Source organism: Coenobita brevimanus, chromosome 63, assembly GCF_032717465.1.
Source record: "Coenobita brevimanus isolate Jiangsu-jjx chromosome 63, ASM3271746v2, whole genome shotgun sequence".
Lineage (NCBI taxonomy): Eukaryota > Metazoa > Arthropoda > Malacostraca > Decapoda > Coenobitidae > Coenobita > Coenobita brevimanus.
Genome location: NC_137016.1, coordinates 30,829,579 through 30,848,292, shown reverse-complemented (window position 1 = coordinate 30,848,292; position 18,714 = coordinate 30,829,579). Strand labels below are relative to the sequence as shown.

Here is an 18,714-nt window from a genome sequence, read left to right as displayed (position 1 = left end):
ATTAGTTAAAAGCAATGTGTACAGCCATTGGCGTTATAATGAAACTACTGTTCGCATATATCTTAATTTCTCTAAAACAATATTGCCACCTAATTCTTTCTTCTCACCTAACTATCCCCTCCCCCAAACTAACTCCATCTCGAATCACTTTCTTTGCTTAAAAAAAAAAGAAAAGAAAAAAAAAGAAATCTTTTGAATAAGTTTTTCATTCGTTTCCCTTCTGCTTTCACTCTCCAGATGAAACCTGTTTTATATTTAGTAGCAAAAAAGGTCTAGTGCAATCAATACATTTCCGTCTTAAAACATATTACAGATAGTGAAGGTTCACTCCTGAAAATCTAGGTATGTGACTGCTAATCAATGAAGGTGGCTGTGCAGTACTCCCTGGTTTGTAACACTGGGTGACACATTCATTCTGTGGTCCATGCTGTAGTGGGCTAGACACAGAGTGACTCCATCCCACTTTCGTATTCAGCGACAAGACAATGATTCTGCAGCTCATGCCATAGTTGGTTCCTGCCGGAGCCTCGTCATTTGCAGGGCAACACACAATATAGCGTGGCTACAGGGTAGGGACGGAGTGAGTGCAGCTCAACCACAGACAGTTTATGTTGTCCTATAATTTCCTGACTTAGGGTTGTGCTTCTACAGGTGCCTCTTACATCTCACTGATATCTCAGAACAAGAACATCTCCTTATTGTCTTGAGTATAATCTCTGTTAAATTCATCATCAATACTCTGAATGAGGTCTGTGATGTCTCAGTGCTCCAACAGTGGGAAAGTTTTGCTAAAGAATGGGCAACAAAGGTCGGTTAATATTTCATAAGAGTTTGTTGTCTTGGCGGGGACTTTCTGTTCGGAGGCCCTTGCTGTTGCGGTGACAACTTCTGGTTCATATGGTCCCCCTTAGTGTCTCTTTAAAAATGTTTGGGCAACCAGGGAGTTGCATATTGCACACGGTGAGACGGGGGATCCTCTGTGCGCATGAGTTGCTTGTTGCCCAGAAAAAGGAGCCGCTGTTTTAGGGATTCTCGCAGGGCCCTCTCACTCTGCTATGTCTTCTGCAGTATGATCCATGTGTTTGGGATGGAATCATGAAGGTACGGTACTAATCTTTTCCGTGGAACTCAAACGGAGGGCTGACGTCAGCAAGCGGTCTCACTGAGTGTCCGGGCATCAGGGTGCTGATTCCAAGGACTTTTGGGAACAGGCTGGAAGGTGCTGTACAAGGGGAAAAAAGCCCTATGTAGTCTGGATGTCCCAGTATTTACCCCACCTTACGAGGGGATGTAATGGAATGGCCACCTGGCCGGTTGGTTTGGCTAACTCCACTAAATTAAACGTCGAACGACTGGCTTTTTCCTCTCTCTCTCTCTCTCTCTCTCTCTCTCTCTCTCTCTCTCTCTCATATACTGATTCCGTACATTCTATCTATTGCCAGACGCCTTAATCCCATACGGGGTGGCCACAAACAAATCGCCTCCACGTCGCCCTGTCCCCCGCCATGTCACTGCTCTGCTTCCAGCTCACACACCCTTCTCTCATATACCTCTCCACTCCATTCCTCTATCTCATACTCGACCTCCCTGTCCCTCTCTCCCCCTCCATCTCACTCACATACACTCTCCTCGTCAGCCTCTCACTCTCCATCCTCTCCACATGGCCAAACCACCTCATTGTGTTTCTCCAAACGCTTCCTATCATATCCACATCCACACCACAACACTCTTTCACATCCTCATTTGACAGTCTGTCTCACCATGTGATTCCATATGCTCCTCTCAAATAACTTATTTCCACTGCTCTCACTCTTGACTTCTGTCCTTCCAACAAGGTCCAAGTTTCGCTTCCATACGTTAGAGTTGGTATCACAATACTGTCATGGAATAACTTTTTCACTTCCATGGTCACTTCCCTGTTTCGTATCACTGCTCTCAAGGAACCAGCAACCTTTCTTCCCTGTTGCACCCTTTCAAGCACTTCACCCTCCAAATTTCCATCTTTACTTATCACACTACCCGTACTTAAACGTACTCGCATTTTCCGTACATTACTTTTCATAATTATGTCAACTTTCTTCATCGCAGTATCTTTATTTTTTAACAATGTATTTTTGTTTTCTACCATCGCGAAAGGAAAATACATGTGACCAACTACAACAAATGTGCCTGTCTCAACATAAAAGTATTTACAAATCCCAAACATGAAGTGTCCTACAAAATGAATAGAAAACAAACGAAAATAAAACGATCCTTAATCACAAGAAACAAGCCATATTCCCGATACATTTCAGTACAAGCTTTTCCTAGCATTCCCAATACGTTCTCACTCTTCATCGGGGACACATCACGCCGTACTTAGTGACTCAAGGCCATAAATTCCGAGAACGACCAAAGCACTTTCTAAAAACGCCAGAAATTGAAAGTCATCTCTCTCTCTCTCTCTCTCTCTCTATGTGTGTGTGTGTGTGTTTAAATTTCCTAACACACCATCACTGTTTTCCTCTTCCGTAAACATACCATACCTTTCTTATATCGCTTTTTTTGTACTTGGCAACACACACACACACACACACACACACACACACACACACACACACACACACACACACACACACACACACACACACACACACACACACACACACACACACACACACACACACACACACACACACACACACACACACAGGTAACGGATGAAACACTGAACATTAAAAAAAAACACTCCTTTTTTACACATGACTTCAGTACATTAACGTCTTATTCTACGTCTATTCTAGCTACGGGGCAGCCGATTTTATTCAGTTTAGAAGAGTCCCTAGTTGGGATGGAGTTAAGGCGGGCAGTATTTAACTCAAGCAGTTTGGAGTGTCTCCTCTAAGCTGAATAAAACTCAAGAATATAACGAAATAGGCATCACTACAGCTATTTACATATTTACCTACCTACCTCCCTATCGAAAGACACAACTATCTATATGTCTATCTACCTATCTGTCCATCCATCCATCCATCTATCTATCTATCTATCCATCCATCCATCTATGTATCTACCTATCTAGCCATCCAACTATCTATACTTCCCATTCCCCTTTACATACCCTTTTCAAGTTCCCCAGTCTTTCACGAGTCTCCCTCAACCCAGTATTCTTATCCATGCATAAATTAAGTGGCGTAAGTCTTATCCAACATTAACAGGGGAGGGATATGGTCTGTGCTCACGACATCTGTAGGCAACGTAGCAATTAACTAAGCCCTCCTAGTTTGTAATGTGATTATAAGGAAATTAGTGACGCTTAGCGATAATGAGGACGAGGTCAAGTATGTAGTTAAGATAATTATGAAGTAATAAGGCGTAGAAAATTCATATGGACAGCTGTGGTTAAACGTACAACCAGATAGACAGGTAGACAGCCAGATGGATAAATATAGACGTTGGTGGAAAAAAGCATATAGGTAAGCATACAGGATTGGAAACCAATGGTTAGGTAGGTAGGTAGGCAGGTATGATGGTAGGTAGCTAAGTGGGTAAGATGGTTGGTAGGTAGCTAGGAAGGCAGATATAGAGGTATGTAAGCAAGCAGAGACATGTACGGTAGATAAGTACGACGTAAGAGAAAGCTAGTTAGGCAAGAACAACCTATGTATCAAAGAAAAGCCTACTGTTTCGTTTCAAAATTCCCTTTCACTTGTATCCAAAAAGAAACCAAGGTAATGGAAAAGGACCTATAAAAACTTGGCTTAAGCTTGCTTGCGCGGCTGGCGTGTGTGTGTGTGCCCAGTTTTAACTACCTGTGTGTGTGTGTGTGTGTGTGTGTGTGTGTGTGTGTGTGTGTGCCTAGTTTAACTACCTGTGTGTGTGTGTGTGTGTGTGTGTGTGTGTGTGTGTGTGTGTGTGTGTGTGTGTGTGTGTGTGTGTGTGTGTGTGTGTGTGTGTGTGTGTGTGTGTGTGTGTGATTCAGCATTTTTTTTAGCGAATGATGTGTTCTATGACTACTTTTTTTTTTCACTGGATTTTGCTTTCTGACTGGAATGTGCTTATGACTGGTGTATGTGTTTGCGACTATTATGTACTCGTATGTCAGCGACTGGCATGTGTTTGTCAGTGCATGGAACTGGTGCCAGGATGCGTCTGCGAATGAATATGACGCACTTTCCGGATCAGTGAGTTTCTGAGACTTGCATGTGTATTAGTGGTGAGTGACTGTGACTCATGGTTGCTTGCGCCAGCGCGTGTGTGGCTGTGCGCGCCGTCACACTTGTTTGTAAACTAATTTGAAGTCACATGCCTACCGTAAAGTGCACATGTGTGTATGAAGTGTTAGCGTGTACTCGTGCTTGTCCATATATTAGAATCCACCTGTGTAACTGCAATGTGCGTGCGCGTTTGAAATGGCTGGTCTGCAAATGTGTACGATACTGACTGTTGTGCGTGCAAAGGTATGTATGAAAGTAGCCGTGGTGGATGAAAGATGTATTGTTGTGCGTGTGTGTCTGACAGTAACTTCTGCGTATGCAAATGTGTACGAACGAAAGTGGTCTGTGGTGAGTGCTGAGATGTGTATGAATGATGTTGTGATGTGCGTCCTTATGTATACATGATGATAAAGTGGAGTGTGAAGAAATGTGCATAAAACAGTTTTCTATGACATATGTCTGAATGTATGAATGCTGAGATGTAACAGGGTGTAAGGATGTATATGAACGGTGTGGTGTGCATGTTTGTGCGACTGAGCGTGTTGGCAGCCATGCACGAATCGAGGTATGTGCGTGAGATGTGTGTACGTGTGTGTGCGTGTGAGGTGTGTGTGCGTGCGTGGGTGTTTGACCCTGCCTGATTAGGAGTGACCTTTAGAAAATGGCTCTGAAATATTCATACGTATGTGAGGATGCGTGGAACTGCCTGTAGTTTGTGTGTGTGTGTGTGTGTGTGTGTGTGTGTGTGTGTGTGTGTAATTCACCGGGTCGGTCAGGATCACTTGATGGTCGTGATGGTCAGCTTTTACCCTTCCGGAAGGGAGCTGAGAGCTCATATAGTCCGATCTAAGGGCAAGGCTGTGACCTTCACACACGCACACACCCGTCCCCTTGCTCAAGGGGGACAGTAACCACCCACTTCGTCAGTGAAACTTTTCGTAACCTGAGCGAGGCGCGAACTCCCGTCCACCATTTGGCGAGCGGGAACGTTACCACTGCACCAGCGAGCGGTGTGTGTGTGTGTGTGTGTGTGTGTGTGTGTGTGTGTGTGGTGTCGTGGAACTGTATTCAGAACTTGACCTGAATCACTTATTTGAATCATTTAATTATATTTAGTAGTTTTTAACAAAAAGCTACCCCAGGTCATTCAGTAATGCATGAAATTTTCATTCAAATTTGGGGTCATTTCAGAAGATATTAAGATTATTCTGGGATCCAAATAAATAGTTATCCCAAGCTGCCTATATTACCAAACAAATCGTACGTTACATGTCTCTGCCAAAATTATTTTGTCACTGCTGCTTCCAAATGTCAGGCTCCTTGCTATAAAAGTGTCCGACATACCGACCGAGTTGACAAGGAAAGATGTAGTTAAAATATAAAAGAGAACTTTGTAAAAACTGGGTAGCTTAAGCCTAACACAGACAGTCTCTCGAAAAGAAGCGACTGCGGGGGAGAGAACTGTGTATGAAGATTAATAAACTGACATATGAACTTGAGCTGTGTCAGTATGACTGACACGGATGAGACTTATCAGTCTTCCAGAATTACTACTAAGCGACCGAGAGGAGAAGGAGTGGGGTGGGGGGTTACCGGTAAGGAAACAATGAAACAAAAAACTAAAAACCGCCTCCCGGGTGATAGGCTGAAGTGGCCGGCTTCACGCAATCCACTGGGTTACGTCCAGATGCACTTGGGTTTGAAACCCATACTGATACCGAGTGGAGTATCATGAAAAAAAAAAAATCCCCCTTATTTTCCCCTCCAAAAAGAAAACAGCAGAGCACATTGAAATCTAAACAAAAATTCTCCTAAGCAGAAAGCTGTTGGTAAGAATAAGGAAAAATTTGGGCGTGAGGAAAAAGTTACTTACAGATATAACTTGGCAAAAGAGTGGCGAAAAGTGCAGGACACTAACAAAACTTCAATAGTTTCCTTCTAAACCGAATACTGGGGAAACACTGAAAAGACCAAAATAGATGATTACTAAGCGAAATACCTTGGAGCAAAAAGCTAAATCAACAGCGTCGAAAAAGTAGGGCACTCTGGAATCTTACTAGAAATATCCTTGACAACATGCTAAACAAACAAATTATTACAAAAGACACATAACACTCACTGATGGCGAGATATCTTGGTACCAAATTTTATCAACAGCATCCCCCCCCCAAAAAAAAAAAAAAAAAAAAAAAGTAAGGCACAAAGGAATCTAAATCAACATCCTCCAAACCCAACAAAATGAGATAAACATTCACTCGACATAATGCAAAGTAAACGAGGAGTGAGGTCAGGACCACCTCACCGCCTCTTCACCAAAACACACGCCACACGTCATACACCACGCTCGGACAGTCATGGAGGCACACTCAGAGAATCAGACGCAGACGCAGAGGGAGACGGAGACGCAGACGAAGACACAGACACAGGCACATACAAACACTAACACCACACCACACCACACACACCACATCCACTCTCTCTCTCTCTCTCTCTCTCTCTCTCAAAATACATGAAGTGTGGAAGGAAAATAGTGACAGCCGAAGCATGACCTATGAAACATTATGGCTTTACATGCACAATTTCTCAGCAGTTTCTTTCAGCCTGTTCATGTCAAATGCTATACACGACGCAAAGAAAGGCAAAGTCACTTGAACAACCGCGGCTTGTTCCCTGCCCTGTACTACTTCGACTAACAGCGCGTGACTTACAACCAGCACTAACACTTCCATTGACAGGTAATACTAATGTTAAATAACTTTTAACGTAATTAAGCAACTCCCTGCCGTTGCACTGTAAAATTTAGTTGAAGTCTATTACAATACGATTTACAATTACAGACAACCATGTGTATTTCATGACATTCCAGGTATTCCTTTCGGTTCCAATTCAGTGACACCCATATTTTTTCTGAATATGAGTACCACCACGCATTATTACTTAACTTTGAAGGGAAAGTAAATACTGACTTTAATGAAGGCTTTATCTAATCCTTTTATTTAGAAACGATTAATCTAAATGAAATAAAATTATCTGGGCATTGAAGGAATACAATGGAAAATAAGTCACAGTATTAAAAGAAACAATTCCTTCAATATGGGGGCATTGTGTCTGTCTGTCTGTCTGTCTGTCTCTCTCAGTACTCTTACCAAGTTAAAGACCATAGGAACTCCTTGATTCACGTCGTCTGTCCTCACATTTCTATTTACACCACACATCTCTTATTCCACCCAGCCTTGTTTCACAGCAAATGGATATCAGACATCCCATTTCCACTCCGTTTACTTAACAGTTTTACACTCATAAGGTAACTGATATCGATTTCTTCAACACGAATATCCCTGGCCTATATTCGCCTCAGCTTACGAGACTTTGTAGCACCTGTTCCTTTGCGATTCATTTTGCATATTACATCTGTTTATTCTTTAGTATGCTGTTTACGTCATTTTGTTCCCTAGCTAGTTATCCTGCCTGTCTGAGAATAATACTTTCTGTTTTGCTGTCATTTTTGGACTGACTTGGATTGCATTAATACCAGACAAGAACAACGTGCCTTAAGCAGAGATTAATTGGAAAAGGATGACATGCATGGAAACCTCCAGTGCTGACGAGGTTACGACTCCTTGACACCCTTTGCTGACCAAGAGCCCTATAACTGCCAACATAGCTACACTGCTAACACAACTACTACCAACATAGCTTAAACACTGCTCCTACCACCATAACTTCTTTTAACACAACTTAGGGAATTATTTCGTCAGACGCCAATATTTCAAAGCAAATCTAGTGCCTTAGTAACACAACCGTCTCCAAAACTGTGTCATACCCCATCACTACTCCACCATGCGAGTCCAGATCATTACATGCTACTGAACTCTATCTTTACATTCTTTCTTAGCCTCCCTCTTCTCATTCTCCCATCAGTGTCTCGTTTATGCACTTTTGCCATCCTGTCACTCAAACAATGGGCATGTCACGAGAGGAAAGAGGACTGAAAATGTCTGAGTGTGAGTCAGCTTTTTCAGTGTACAGACAGTCAACAGGTTACATTCCACCCTATCTTACTGAACTGTCCTGACCTACCCAGCCCTGCCCTGTCATAACCTCCCTTGCGCTAACCTGGCCAAACCTAACTTTATCTTACCAGTCTAAATTAAACCGAAAATAACCTTACCTGACCTTCCCTGTCATGAGTTTCCCTGACCTACGCAAGCTAACGTTACCTAACCTGACCTTAATTTACCCAAACTCGGCTAACATATCACTTAGCCAATATTGTCTGAAGCAGGGCGATTTTATTCACCATTAAGACACCTCCCAAATTCTAAAGGTTAAAAAGCCGACGATAATCAAGAACAAACAGCCTCATACCATAATTAGGAGCAGCACAAACACCTTGAACAACTCTCGCCTTCTACGAAACTATTTTTTACAAAGTCCGGGTCAGCGCGGTAATCAACAATTTAATAACAAATGACCTCCACTCGGACGCCACGATGTATTTTACCACGGTGAAGATAATCGTCCTTGCACCAGCGTCGGGGGGTAATTAAGAGACGGTGATTAGTGCCTTAATTAGAACCAGCAGCGGAGTAAAGACCTTGGCGGCATGCTGGAATGATGTCGGTAGCTGGGTTGTTTGTGTTTGTTTACAGATCTAGGAGCAAAGAAACAGGTATCTGAGCTGCTTGTTTTTTTGGAAGGTATTAACTACACCACAAAAGTCCTACTTAATGCTGAATAAAACCCACTGGCTGCAGGAATTATATCTACTCGTGTGTGTGTGTGTGTGTGTGTGTGTGTGTGTGTGTGTGTGTGTGTGTGTCTGTTTTCTTCGTCCATCCATCCATCGTCCAATCCTACGTTGCCCCATGAGGAGCGTTGAAGCCCGGGGCTGGCAGTTGGTCCTGACATTTAAGATGAGAGTGACCAGCCTCACTCATCCCTGAGTGTCATTACGTGAGCAGCAAACCCCAATCACCCCTTGGATATAAACCTTCACCGGCTCAATCCGAGTGGAGTGCAATAATTACCCACTAAACCACCAGGAGCCAAAATTTGGTTTTATGTTTACCACCCAGCATAATAAATGGTTTCCTGGTGTACAGGAAACCATTTGGCATGTCACTCAGTGTAAAGTCACCCACAGGCAGAAGGAAGAGGAAAGAATGAAGGAAAGAAAGACAGAAGAGGGAGTGTAAAGTCACCCGTAGACAGAAGGACGCGGAAAGACTGAAGGAAAGAATGAAAGAAGAGGATGGAAGGAAAGAAGTATGGAGGAAAGGAAACTAACTCTTTATTACCTGAGAACAAATAAATAAGTAAAATCGTCTGCCAGTAGCATGTATTTCTACTGGTTTTGATACTTCTTGTTAACAATTTTCTACGAAACATCAACACTAAGCCTGAAATCGTCTGACATAACAGGAAGTGAATGAAAAAATCGCGAAATAGTTAATGACTACTAAAGCCTGCACAACGAGACGTCTAAAATAAGTTGTTAAAAGCGATTAAAAATGTCTAGTGGCACAGAAAAAAAAAATCGAACTGAAGGGATTGAACGCCATCTTCCCTGGCACCTTAAAAGAGAAGAAGAATTTACTGTCTTAATTGGGGCCACCTCCAGACGGTTTTGGCCAGCTTCAAAGAGACCTCGCCAAGTAGAGGGCTTAAGTGGAGTGAAATTCTACAACCAAAAGTTTACGACACTTGATAGTCTGGATTCATCTACCAAGGCCTAATTCTAAGTAACAGAGGAGAGTAAACAGTGAGGTTAGTATTCAGTGTCTAAAGTCAAACCGTGGTGGACGTTCAAAGCAGGTGCCTTTAGTATGGCGTTTCATATGGCGGCATACTTTACGTCCGACCATGTAGCCTTCATACCAGTGACATTTACAGACTCAGACACACAAACGGACTAGAACAATAATTCATTTATTACATGCCGTACTTTCACTAAAGATACCCTTTCCTTGTCGCAATTTTCCAACATGAGTATACGTTTTCTGGCAACTGTACGTCCCTTCCTCTAAAGAGAAGGTCCGGTCCAGTGGAACACTTCACAATTTGTAGACGGTTATAGTTTCATATTCACTGATGCATGATTGTTAAATTACACTCTTGTTCTGGTTATATGTGAAGCTTTATAATGCCTTCACTACGAAAGGTCTTTTCAGAGCTGAGAAGAGTCGCTTGGCGGACGCAAGATAACAAAATAAACAAAATGTCTTTACATCGGATCTCTTTTAAGTCAACAAAATTGTCTGGAGGCAGAAAGACGAGAATAGAAATGACCTCACCGTACTAAAGGGGTTAATGGGGTAATGGTTAGTCCCAATAAGGCTTCACGTAAATTGGATATAATGGGACCTGCATCCTGATGGGCTGCATGTTTTTAGGATACGATCATTTTAAATCACTGAGCCTGGATGTCTTTTTATTTTATTACTGCCAACTGTACTATTTTGTTCACCTCAGGAATAGACTTTTCGAACTGGATGGATTAGCTACAGCTTTTATACACTTCTTTCAGTCCCAGAAGCTTTTGCTAAGTTGAATAAAACCGTATGGTAGTAGCGGGGGTAAGTTAAAAATGACAGCCCGGATACCGGAGTGACGAGGTTCTCTATCATTACCAGAAGCCTTCCAACTTAGTGTCATACTGAGGAGAGATTTACGTGCTCATGTAACAGTTTTAGCCTGTTATTATGAAGATATTTCTTATATTAACTCTTCCTACCTCCTGATGTTTTATGTAGCTTAGAAATGACCACTTGCGACGAAGGGATTAGACGCAATGTTTGTTAGCACTTTAAATCCTTTACTGCGTTAACCTATCTTGCTAGCTTATTCTTGCTACCTGTAGATGATTTTGTTCAGCACAGGCGACATTTCTAGAACCGGAAGGGTTTAATATATTCTTGGACAGCCTCTTCACTTCATCAGTTTCATACAAAGCTGAATAAAAATCGCTTCATAGTAACCTGATTAAAAAGGGAAATTACTTAAGCCACGGGACTGAAAAAGGATATGTCCAATGACGTTTCTAACACCGTGGATTTTAATTTTATTCATGCTACCTCAGATAATTTCACTGACCCTAACACAAAACTCTCGCAGTGAAGAGGTTAAATCATTCATTCGTATTGAAGGGGTTAAATCAATCATTCATCATCATTATCATCACATTCCCTACCCCAAACCCACTACGAGTAAAATCCAGAGACACGAAGAACGAAAGCACAAAGATGAACTACCGTCAGTGTGCCCAACAAATATTTGCCGCCCACACCTCCATCCATTCAACCTCAAGGCCCGTCCAGACGATCGAGCAATGCCCGCGGGCACAAGCGAGCACTTTGCCTGTTGACGGGCTCACCGCTTGTGCCCGTCAACAGGCAAACTGCTCGCTTGTGCCCGCGGGCATTGCTCGATCGTCTGGACGGGCCTTTAAAGCAGTATTACATTAACCCTCTGGCTGTCTGGGCTTCCTCCGTGCTGTAATAAGATCGCCAGACGTTAACCACAATAAACATCTCAAAATCACCCCTGCAGTGCAAGGGTCATAGAGACTTCTAGTTTTTGACTACATGGGGCATTATCTCAAGCTGAATATGATCGTCTATAGTTTATGGGGACAATACCTGAGTGAAATCTGTTAGCTCAGAAGACGTCATTTCTGCTATATTCTTGCTGCCGCTAAATCATTTAACTGAAATAAGGGGATGTCTCCTGTGGGCTCAGGAGTTAAGGGAACTTATTTGTAACCCCATCACTGCTAGATGCATCGCCTAAGCTGAGCACATTCGTCTGGGGCAGCAATAATAAAATAAAAACAAAAACGTCACGGTAGCGAAGGAATTTACACGACTGGTCTGTTTTATTCCGGCTAACGCCAAATCATTTTATTCGTCAATGATGAAAAATAAATAAATATATAAATAAATAACTCCGAAGGTCTGAGGATGAAAGAATGATCTCGGGAATACCTTAAACTTTTGTAAGATGTCATGTTTTATTCTGGTTGATGACTGACGATTTTGCTTGCCAGTGGGAAATCTACCGAGGAATAAAGGTTAATATGAAGCTTGCGACTAGACATACATAATGTAGTTTTGGTCTCAGCCATATTCTGGGCCTTTGTCTTGAGCGGAAAAGGACACTATAGCCTTTCGTTGATATATCTATATGTCTGCTTGTGTCTATCTATTCACAGCTTGTCCGTCTGTCCTTGTCTGTCTGTCTTTGTGTGTACCTACCTACCTACTACCGGACTTCTCGTACCGTAAGAGTTAAACGTGTCGTATACGCATCTGTAACGGACAGAACAGTTGCTAAGAAGCCTCATAATCCTTCAAATACAATGACTTCTTTGTCAGTTAAGCACAGCTACCATGAAAAGATTTTTACTGAATTTATGAGATACTTTTAAGGCAGGAGGGGTTAGACATACACTGCCTTCATATATCTGGACACTGCTGACCTGAACGAGATTGTCTGGGATAGAGATAATGAAATCGAAAGACGTCAACGCACTAAAAAAGTTCAGCTCCCAAGAAAACGCCCCTTGATATAATAAAGGGACGCCTGACAGAGTATGGATCGACGCCTTTTGTGCTAACTTCACCACGCTGGATGGCTGTGAGAGAGGTAGGGTTCAGCACAATATATCCTTTGATGCTGACGTGAGCAACATCTTGAGTGATAAATAGGACAACACGCCATGAACATAATTTGCCCTCAAAATGGACAAATCCTAACTATTTAGATCACACATAAAGCTGATCTGATGCATCTTATTTGAACCCGCTATGACCAAATTCCTACAAATGATTATAAAATTGCTTTGACAACCTACAGTTTGAATTGCAAAGGGCACATTCCTACCGTACCATAATATTAACTAAATAATAAAGCTTGAAACATCTTACTGTGGACAATCTCTTGTAAACAATTACTTTTAGCAGGAGGGGTTAAACCCAAATTCAGTATAGTCGTCTGGCGCAGCAGATATGCCAAGCTATTTTATAACGGATGTCATGATTCAGAAGAGGTTGAAAATATTTTAAGGCAGCAATGAAATCCTATTATTATCTGCCATTATTAGGGTGCAGTAGCAATCAAACATAATAATAATAATAAAAATAATAATAATTATTATTATTATTAATATTATTATTATTATTATATTGAGAAGAGCTGTTTGTGGGAAGCCTCCCCACATATGAGAGTTGTACTCCACACAGGGGCGGATAAAACCCCTGTATAGAGGGGCCACACCACGTTGAGTACACCGTTTCCCGTCCGATCAGCGAAGTTAAGCAACATTGGGTCTGGTTAGTACTTGGATGGGTGACCGCCTGGGAACACCAGATGCTGTTGGAGTTCTCCTTACGAGTCAGGTGGGGTTGGTGGAGGATTAGTGCCCCTCCCTGTAAAACAATTAACTCTAAGCCCTTGACCACCCCGTTTGGGATACATGGCATGAATGAAAAAATGAAATTATTATTATTATTAAATGTAGCACTGAAAGAATACTAGTACTGTAATTAGTCTTAAGTAACTTTGGGACACCTATTTAAAACAAAAAGCTTACAACCTATTACAATATCATACAAAACCAGACTGGACTCACAGAACAGACTATTACTAATTTATTTCTGTTCTCATACGTTACAATTTTTTGTGTTTATGTCATTCATGCAGTCAATAAAGATACAGAAAAGACAAATAATATATATGAGAATTATACGGGGTAAATCCATCTATCATCCGGTTCTTTATTGTCCCGTAACGAGCGTAGGTGTCCGGGGTTATGCTACAGGCCCGACATTTTAGGTGTGGCTCAACAGTCTTTGGCATTAGAAGAGCAATTTACCCAAAACAGCCCTCGACCTCAAACCTTATACAGTTACATCCAGCTGGAGTGCCTCAACCCATTAGACCACTAGGCGTCTATATGGTTATGTGGTTATTGGTTATGCAAGTTCCTGAGGAACAAGTAACCATTTAGTTTGTCACGCGGTGTAGTCACCTGAAGGTAAGTCTACATCGCAAGATCGGATGGTGTGTATGTAAATAAATCAGTAAGGAATTGATATCATATAACCTTCAAAGCTGAGGAGAATTCAGCCCTGTAACTTTTCACAGTTGCTGCATTTTTAGTGGTGTGAACACTGGATAACAATGAGGTTAATGCACGAGATCTGAGCCTGAAACACCTTAATTTGTCCAGGTTGATAACAACACTTTTATCAGTCTTTAAACAGTACTTTCAGAAGTGTTCTAACACTCTGATTTCTGTGAAGTATTTACTGTACATACCTGTTATCTCCAAACGACGTTTTTACCTTAGGAATGATATCCCCTGCTTGAGGAGCGAATGAAGGCAATATCTACCTTCTATACCTCGTAAACTCTTACCTTTATGAGATACTTTTAAGGCAGGAGCTCTTACCTTTAAGAGCTGAATACATTCCGCCTAAAGATAGCATTCCTAGAACAGAAATAATGTTATCGCATGAAGGGCCTTACCCCTTCAGTCCGATGACGTATTCATCCAGTGCATTCGCGCTATTTTGAAACGTAGCCTACATGTATTTTAAGAAAGATCCATCGTACTGAATGGATAAATGATGGTTAGGTTAACCTCGTCAGTACGAACAATGTATTATGTTTGGATAAGTCGTCTCGAGATAGCTGGAATCTAAAAACGTAATCGGGCAGATGGGTTAACACATGTGCTTTAAGCCATTAGTGGACTACTTTGACCTGTCTGGTTTACCATACTACCACCTTATCAAGTATTGCACAGTACTATACGGAAGTGTTTTAAAGTGACTAAGCATGAACCATTATGTAAGGAAATGTATACCCATCTGATAACAAGAAGAGGATTTAGAGGTACACCAACTAGTAAAGGTTCGCTGACAATCCTCTGCAAACGCCGCGTTCTGCCTTCCAAATATCTTATTCCTCCTCAAACGCCAGAGTGTAACTTTCCTTTTCATACTTTTTTTTCTTTTTGGTGCTCCATATTGCTATTACATAAAAATAATTCATATAACATCTTCCATTGCCGTATCCAGCAGAGAAGTGTCGGGGAACATTTGTTCAAGGCAGAACAGTTGACGTCATCTCTGCAGTCCAGTGGGTGGTATAGTTGGCGATATAAACACTGCTACACTTTTCAGTCAAATAATTTTAAACATTTACTCAATATTCTGAAGCCTTGCTGGGTTCCGCAGACCGTATTACTGCGTTCTGAAAATCACTGCTCATCGTTTCATTATTTATCGTAAGGAAACGGATTGATAATTACGTTTACAGCAGCATCTTGTGTAGAATATAACTTCCATAATGAGTTCCTATAAATTACTGGGTGCGTAGTTTAATTACCCGATAAAGACTAATCACAGTGGTTCAACTACATTAACCGATACTGTTACCTAAAACTTGATGACAATTTTCATTATATTTACTGACGATTTTATTCAGCTTAGGAGAGGTGTTCCAAACTAGAGGGGTAGAATAATATCCTTCATTACCCTTTCACAGATACATTTTTCTTACGCTGTACAAAGTAATCCAACAAAATTGAGAAAAATGACAAGGAGACGCCCGCTTAACATTTCCACCGTATATATAAAGGCTGATGTTTAAGCTTCTGTACTATTGACTTCTAACCTCAATTTTAGGTACAGGTAATACTGGTTCCTGACTGGCTAAGCTGACAAAGAGTTATCTAGGTATCAGGTACAGGGATTTTACGATTGGTGAGATACGCTGAGTGAAGTTAAGTTATATAAGATACGACGTGTGAAGGTAAGTCATATTTAGAAGGTTTTGTAACAGCCAGTTGCTGTGTGACCACGTATTAAATATAAACAAGTGAAGTAAAGGAGTTACAACAGCTTTAAATAACATATGACTCAAAAGCTATAAAGTTGTTACCATGAGGTTTTTAAACTATAAGTTCTCTATAAAAACAGACTGTTGTAAAGGAAACCTTGCTCTGAGTTATAACTGCAATAACATTTTTAGTAAATAAAAATCATTATGTATTCTAAACAAAACATAGCTTTCAGTAAATTCATGGGACGCGACGAATTACAGTTTAAGGATGATTATCAGTTAATACACAGTAGCTGCTATGGCCTCCAAATAAGACTATCAGTAAGTAAAGGAGTTGCTGTGAGTTTTTAATGAGACTTTCGCTATATAAAGGAAGAGTTTGTGAATTCTAACTATGCTATATCTTTCACTCCGAGATGAACTTGCGGTTGCAATTACTAAATCGAATAAGAATCTCAGTAAATAAAGTCAGATGCTATTTGTTTTATTCAGAATATTGTATTAATTTCAGTGTATAGAGTTTATATGAGTTCTAAACATATTATGGGTTTCAGAAACTTTGGAAACTATGAGTTATAAACCGTTATGCTTTTTATATAAATCTCATTATATGTCACGTTATAAATAAAACTAATGGAGCAATAGTTAAACAGGAGATTCTACGACTTCTTTATACAAAACAGGTAATTAAGTACAGGATAGTTACTACGAGATCTAAATGAAACATTGTTAAATACAGAAAGTAAACTAAATAAGAGTCAACCGAATTCTAATGTTAAAAATACAGATCGGACGAAAATTACAGAAGTGAAAAAAAAAAAAAAGTGGAATATAGCATGCCAAATTAAGGGTATTACCGTGCCAGCATATGACAGGGTGGATAGACAAGGATTGTGGAAAGTGTTAAGAATATATGGAGTAGATGGGAAGTTGTTGAATGCTGTGAAGAGTATGTACGATGGTGCGAAGGCTGCAGTGCGTGTGGATGGTGATCTAAGTGAATTTTTCTCTTTGAAAGTTGGGTTGAAACAGGGATGTGTCATGTCTCCATGGTTGTTCAATCTGTACATGGATGGGGTAATAAAAGAGGTACAAGGTAGGGTAGTGGATGTTGGAGTGGCCCTGGTGAGAGAGGATAGTGTTTGGAAACTCCCTGTACTGTTGTTTGCAGATGATACTGTGTTGTTGAGTGAAGACGAAGGGGAGCTGCAAGGCTTGGTGGATGAGTTTGAAAGAGTGTGTAAGAAACGGAACCTAAAGGTGAATGTAGGGAAGAGTAAAGTGATGGTCTTTGAGAGAGGTGAAGTTAGTGAATGTACAGCGAGGTTGGATGGTGAGGAATTGGAAAATGTGAGTACGTTTAAGTATTTGGGTAGTGTGATGAGTAAGGATGGAGGTTTGGAGGGTGAAGTGCTTGAAAGGGTACAGCAGGGAAGAAAGGTTGCTGGTTCCTTGAAAGCAGTGATAAGAAACAGGGAAGTGAGCATGGAAGTGAAAAAGTTACTACATGACAGTATTGTGATACCAACTCTAACGTACGGTAGTGAAGCTTGGACATTGTTGGAAGGACACAAGTCAAGAGTGAGAGCAGTGGAAATGAGTTATTTAAGAGGAGCCTGTGGAGTCACGTGGAGAGACAGGCTGACGAATGAGGATATAAAGGAGCGTTGTGGTGTGGATGTGGATGTGATAGGAAGCGTTATGAGGAACACACTGAGGTGGTTTGGCCATGTGGAAAGGATGGAGGGTGAAAGACTGACGAAGAGAGTGTATGTGAGTGAGGTGGAGGGGGGAAGAGGGAGGGGGAGGCCGAGGATGAGATGGAGGGATCGGGTGGAGAGGTATATGAGAGAGGGGGGTGTGAGTTGGGAGCAGGGCAGTGAAATGACGGGGGACAGGTCGACTTGGAGGCGATTTGTTTGTGGCCACCCCAAACGGGATTGAGGCGTCTGGCAATAGATAGATAGATAGACCGTGCCAGAATCTGATGACCAGAGAAAGTAAAACTAGAAAAAGAATGAGACAAGAACAAATATAGAATAAGGAAACAGTAAAATGAGTAACTATAAAGTTGCGAAAAGTACCATAAAAAAGGGTAGGCAATGGTAATCAAGGAAAGGAAAGGAAAGGAAAATGATGCAGGAGAAATATGCCTTCTAAAGACAATCATACCTGAGAAATATGCTTTAGAATGAGGTAATCATCACCGTCGTCGTCGTCGTCGTCATCAGCCTGAGTCATTCAACTTCCGAACAAAGGTCTTTCCCATCTTTTTCCACTCTGACTCACTGCCTGTTACCCTGTTCAGTTAAACCTCAGCAAATCTCCAAATCCCTTCTCGCCATCCTGTTCTCTACCTCTTCCTCTCATTTCATCACTGGGTTATGTAATGGCCATGAGACAAAAAGTGAAAATGCGGCCAGAAAGAGACAGACCTTAAAGGAAATCCGAGCTGAGGAAAGAAAAATCACTTAGAACATGCTCTGGGTTAATAAAAAAAGAAAAACAGAAAAAGTGATATGAGGCCAGAAAATTGCAAGCCTTAGAGAAAACAACTGCTTAGTTACCAAACATGACAACGAAGAGATACAGCACTGTCAAGGCAAGAGTCTATAAATGGCCACGGAAATATAAGAATAAAAATGCCTATACTCATTTTTTTTTT

General features: G+C 41.3%; 1 protein-coding gene and 1 pseudogene across 1 annotated transcript in view; both read left to right on the top strand.

Moving 5' to 3' along the window:
* The window catches only part of nompC (no mechanoreceptor potential C), a 323,022-nt gene that overhangs the window by 55,004 nt on the left and 249,304 nt on the right, over positions 1-18,714 (top strand). The gene's annotated exons all lie outside the window — the stretch shown is intronic.
* LOC145404561 (5S ribosomal RNA) lies at positions 13,462-13,580 on the top strand (annotated as a pseudogene).